Source organism: Lagopus leucura, unplaced genomic scaffold (genome assembly GCF_019238085.1).
Source record: "Lagopus leucura isolate 7727_CA_CO unplaced genomic scaffold, USGS_WTPT01 Super-Scaffold_100001, whole genome shotgun sequence".
Classification (NCBI taxonomy): Eukaryota; Metazoa; Chordata; class Aves; order Galliformes; family Phasianidae; genus Lagopus; species Lagopus leucura.
The window spans coordinates 25365197-25370681 of NW_024962262.1; the positions used below are offsets into that span (position 1 = coordinate 25365197).

The 5485-nt window shown below is 46.1% G+C and overlaps 1 long non-coding RNA gene across 2 annotated transcripts; it reads left to right on the forward strand.

Moving 5' to 3' along the window:
- Positions 1–251: 251 nt before the first annotated feature.
- LOC122177221 lies at positions 252–4133 on the forward strand. Of its 2 annotated transcripts, none has more exons than XR_006177983.1 (3): positions 252–284; positions 891–1272; positions 4072–4133. It is a non-coding gene; the product is annotated as an uncharacterized LOC122177221 (long non-coding RNA). The 2 variants fall into 2 exon arrangements; XR_006177982.1 differs by having other exon boundaries at positions 254–284; positions 1068–1272.
- The last annotated feature ends 1352 nt before the right edge of the window (positions 4134–5485 follow it).

Consider the following 5485-nt stretch of genomic DNA (forward strand, 5'->3'; position numbering starts at 1 on the left):
TCCAACTTGACCTTGATTGCCGAGGTTCGCTGCTTCGGAGCTGTCCCTGCCGGAACCGCAGCGACCGACCGCGCAGTACACGGGGGTTTCCCTCGGTTCCTTCATCCAGGGAACCCCGAGGTAACAGAGCAGCCCGGCAGCTCTCGCGAGAGTGGCTGACGTGAAGTGGGCGTTGCCAGGGCAACGGCTCTGCATCCACGCCCCCTGCCTAGAAAATGCCTCAGGGACGGAGAGGAGTCGTCAGGGTGTGTGGAGCACGTGGGCTGTTCGGAGGAAGTGGAACGGTAAGCCACCCGTTCACGGGACTACACAGGGGAGGAGGGTTGTTATCACTGCAGAAAGTGTTAAGTGCAGGTGCACCCTTTAACGGGCTGGTAACAGGGTGAGGGCGGTGCCAGTACTACCGGCAGCAGGGCAGGGCTGATCAGTCATGCCCCATTAGGGCTGCCCGAATAGTGCTGGTGAGTCTGCTGTTTTGCCATGGCTGCATCCCTGCAGAAGGCTACTGCCGGGAAAAAAATGTGGAGACCCAGACTGAGGTCCCAAAACAAGATGCCAGTGTGCAGGTCTCTGGCTGCAGTGAGTGCCAGAGCCTGGCCTTTGCAGTGCTGGGTGAGGGACACAGCACTTGTGTGAGGTGCGACCAGCTAAATGACTTACTCAGCCTTGTGGTTGATCTGAAGGAGGTGGAGAGGCTGAGGAGCATAAAGGAATGTGAGAGGGAGATTGATTGGTGGAGCCAAACCCTATTGACCCTGAGATCTTGGCAGCCAGCTGAGGCTGAACATGGAGCACATCACCCCCAGCTGCCTTGCTGACAGAGGTGACAGAGGGGAACCAGCATGCAATGATGCTGTTATAGTGAGCCCCCTGTCCTCTCCTCTCCCTAGCAACAAGGGTGAAGAATTGGGGCTGTGGGGCAGTGGCAAAAGACCCCTGCTCACCGATGCAGGCGCACCCTCCCAGAGATTCCCCTGCCTCCCCAGCTGCCCTTGTGGAACAGGTACAGTGCTCTGCAGGGACAACTGGACAGCGGTGGTGATGATGGTTGTCCCGACTTGGTACAGTGGTGTAACTCCCAGAAAGGCATCGAGGTGATATTCACTGGACAGTGTTGGACCCCCTGCCACTGCAGAGCAATGCAATTTGGGAGAAGAGGAAGAGTGGAAACGAGTACTGGGTTGGTGAAGTGGGCATCCCCCATGCCAGCCATCCTTGGTTCCCCAGGTGCCTCTGCAAAATAGGTTTAAGGCCCTGGAACTCAAGTGACAGGTGAGTGAGGGTGTGGAGGGAGGTCCACCTGTGAGGTTGCCTTGGGTGAAACAGTCGACTCCACAACTCGACTGCCTCCACACAGAAGGACAGAAGGGTGGTTGTCATATGTGGCTCCTTGCTGAGAGGAATGGAGGGTCCTGTATGTCTGCCTGGCCGAATCTATGGGGAGTTGTGCTGCCTCCCTGTGGAATGGGTCAGGGATATTTCTAGGAATCTTCCCAGTCTGACTCGCCCTTCTAACTATTACTCCTTATTGATAGTTCAGGCTGGCAGTGATGAAGTCACTGAGAAAAGCCTGAGGATGATCAAAAAAGTCTTCAGGGGACTTGGGCGGGTAGCTGATGGAACAGATGTGCATGTGTTTTTTTTTTGTTTGTTTGTTTGTTTTTCTTCTATACCTTCAGTGGCAGGGAAGGATACTGAGACACACCACATAAGCGGAAATTGGATTTTCTTACTGATTGTAAGGACTCGTTATTACTATCATATTTTTCATTAGCAGCATGAGAACACGTCACAGCAGCACTACATCAGTATTCAGTTCTATGTGTTGGTACTCTGAAATCATAAAATTTAAAGCCTCTGTCCCCTAGATTCACACAGAAGCAGTGGTGGGATCTGGGAAATAAGGCACGTAAGATGCAGCACAAATAAGATTTGCAGAAAATACTGAGAAGTCCTTCCTCTCCATCCTCTGTGGCCTGCTCTGCTCTGGCCATCTGGGACAACTGACTGCTTCCTCTCTTTCTGAGCAAGGTTCTGTGCCAAGGACAAGGTGGACAGGCAGGGTCTCTCCCATCTGTCCGTCTGTAATACACAGTGAAAAAATAGGCAGTGAAAGGAAAACAATGAAAAATGAAACAAGCTGACCTGGTGTTATCAGCCATGCAGCATCACTGCTGTTTCCAGAGGGTGGACATATCAGAGCTCATCTGAAGGCTCTTCAGCTGCAAAGCCAATGACCTCATTTGTCACCTCTCAATGCCTCCCTCCTGTGGACCTTGTGGATGATGTACATCTTCGTTTAACAAGACATTCAGCTTTGAATAAGGAGGAAAGGATTACTGATAGTGGTGTGAACTCAGAACTCACATAAGTCACCTTTATGGGAGAGCTCAGCTCTGATTAAAGCACACTGGAAAAAATGTGCCTCTCCAAGGAGCTCTCATTGTAAGGCTCCCTCTTAGGCTTTCCAGGCTAGATCATCCACAAAAGAAATGTGACTACAATGTTGAGTGTAGGAGCAGCTGAAAAAAATGGCAGTGTTTGTTCTTCAATGGGGAAGCAATAAGCCTTTGCTACTTACTTTAAAGGGATACAAATTCATTTGGTGAGACTAAAAATTCTATACTCTGTGTGACATAGGACATCAAAAGAAATGGCACAGCAAGTCTCTGCAGTCTTAAAAACCCATCATTAATAGTAGTGAAGTAGACCAGGGACAAGTAGAGCAGCACTAGATTATAAAAACTGATAGGGGGGGGTTCTTATTTTATTTTTAAAAATTTAATTTATTTTAAGGCACGGCATTTCTTCTTCTTAAAAAACACTAGTAATTTAAAAAACAAAAACAAAACAAAACTCACGTGGGTTTCTCTAAGTTCCAATGCAGGCAGAAAAATGAGGCTGAGAGCGCTATTTTGAGAATATTCTCAGACGTCGTTATCTTCAACAGGAGGTCAACAAAAATGGGAGTTTGCAAGATTGGGATCAGACCCTGATTTGTTCTATTTTGAAAGAAAATAGTTTCAAAGAAGAGAAACTTGCCTTTAGCTTTGGTGATAAGGAGTCAAAGGAGTTTCTCCAAACAAGTCTCGCTGTAGTCTTTTAAAGTTTCTGTACTTGTAATAGGAATGTCACACCTGAAGGAGCATTGTCCTATTTTGTAACCTGCCACGAGTCCTGGTGCCCAGCTGCAGGTTAAATGCATACAATGAGATTCTCTTTCCTCCCACTGCTGGTTCTGTCACTTAGTATATTCTGAAGTCTGCAAAAATACAGTATGACTCAGAATATGTAGGCTATGTCTAAGCAGAGAAAGTTCATTCAAAATTGATTTCCTTTCAGGTATCCCTGATATTCCCTGTTTCAATTGCTCACCTACTGTACAGCTGAGTGAACGCTTAAGGAAGCTGCAAAGCAATGCAGCCTGTCTGAGACATGAAGGAATGTAGAGCAGGATAATCACAACATCATCAACCCAATTCTCCAAGGTAGCTGGCCAATAATGCTGTTCTAATTGAATAACTTATCCACAGCAATTTCCCTCGGGAGAGCCTACGGCTTAGGCTCTCTGTGTAGGCAGATGGTGCAGCATACACAATGAAACCTGTAATTTTCTCTCACTACCGGACATGTTAACAGCGAGCTGGTTTTGCAGTTCTGTGAGCCTGTTAATATTTTATTTTAACTGTTTTCTTCAAGTTATTATGCGTCATGCAGTAGGGAAGGGAGAAATCTCTATTACATTCTCTATTTATTTTACAGGCAGCCCACTAAGCCACTCCATGCTCATTAAGGCTTCTGCTTTGCTAATCAGTGATTGTGTATGTCATCATCAGCTATATGCGGAAATGAAGGTGCCATAATTAAAAACAAAGGTGCATCAGTCACCAGAGCGCTGCCTTACCAACTAGCATCAAAGCATAGCAAATAGTCTTCAAGGTGGTTCTAGATCTGCAGGGCTGTTTTTTAAATCGTGCATAAATATGCATGTGCCAAACATATTTCTGATGCTGAGCATGCTGTCTTGGTCTTGCACTCTGAACCATGCATCTTTGCCATCCCCTCTTTCAGTGCTGATCAGCAGCACACGCAGCTGAAAGGCAAATGCAGCCTGGGAGAGCCATGCAGCAGAGACAGCCCATCATCAGCAGAACAGCATGACAGATGACAGACCCAGAGGCAAACCCAGGCCTGCCAGCAGATCAGCTTGTGGAGCTTGCCAAAGAGCCAGATGCAGCTACTGAAAAGATATCGTCCTTAGCTCAGCAGCTGGGTCTCGCCATGGCCAACCATGCTTCGTTCCTTACTGCTGACCCTAACTGCCTGGAGACAATGGAGTAAGGGGGGGGGGGGGGGCTTGATTACATCAACACCATGGCATTTAAATTTCACTAGCACAAACATCGAGACTATAAACGATGTCAATTTCTGCACAGCATAATTATCAATACTCACTTATTGCAGGTTTTCTGGTTGTATGAGTGCATTGTGTCCCTTCCCCCACTGTCTCTGAGAAAATACAGCTCAGGGACTGAGTCTTTGTTTGCCATTCCCACTCAGAAACACATTTAGCTACCACACACCAACTACTAGAAGCAGCAGTACACTGTAAATCTAACTAATTAAGCATTGCTGTAGAGATCCTGTCGTCCTCATCTCTGGAAAGGTGCAATTCTTTCAGAACACGGAGATGTCTAATTCGTGAATATATCCCAGGGCTTGGCTTGTAGGACTACACATCAAATAAATCTTTGTCAAGTGAGTGGTGTGACAATTAGGATGACAACTAATGATATGGCATCACAGCAAAGATAATTGCACCCATTGTGAGACACTTACCAGGTCAGGATACATGCACAGCCATTCAAAAGTGGCATTCATTCATTCACCCCAGCTTCCTGTTCTGACAGCAGTAGTGTACTAATAAAGTCATCATTTCTCCTTCTACAGAAGTTGGAGGATATTCTTTTTGGACCATCTTGCCCCCCCTGAAGTTCAGCACTGCTTTTCTGCATACTGGTAATTGGCTTAGTCAGGCAAGCAAAATGTTAATGCAGGTACTCAAAAGCATCCCACTGAGGACAAAGTAGGAGAGGGAAAGGTCCCGTTCTTTCATTTTCTCATCTATAATAGCTACCAAGAAATATCTTAAGCAAACATTTATAAATGCGTTCTTCATAAAATGGGAAGTATAGGACACTATTGATCTGGAATGGAAATTTCCTTAGTTTTGTTGAAGTCTATGTAGAGAAGCCAAACCATATTGTCCCTTTAGGTTCAAGGTAAGATTAATCTCACTTACCTTGGGCATCTAAGTCACACTGGGATCCCTTTTAAATCAATGGCGAAAGATAGGTACTTTCATAAGGCTATTCATCTCGTTCTAATGTAGGCATCAGAACGAGTCATCTGAAATGAATCCTTCTGTGTCTTTCCATTTATTATAAAGGAAGCCTATGGTGACTGGCTTTGAATTAAGTACCTA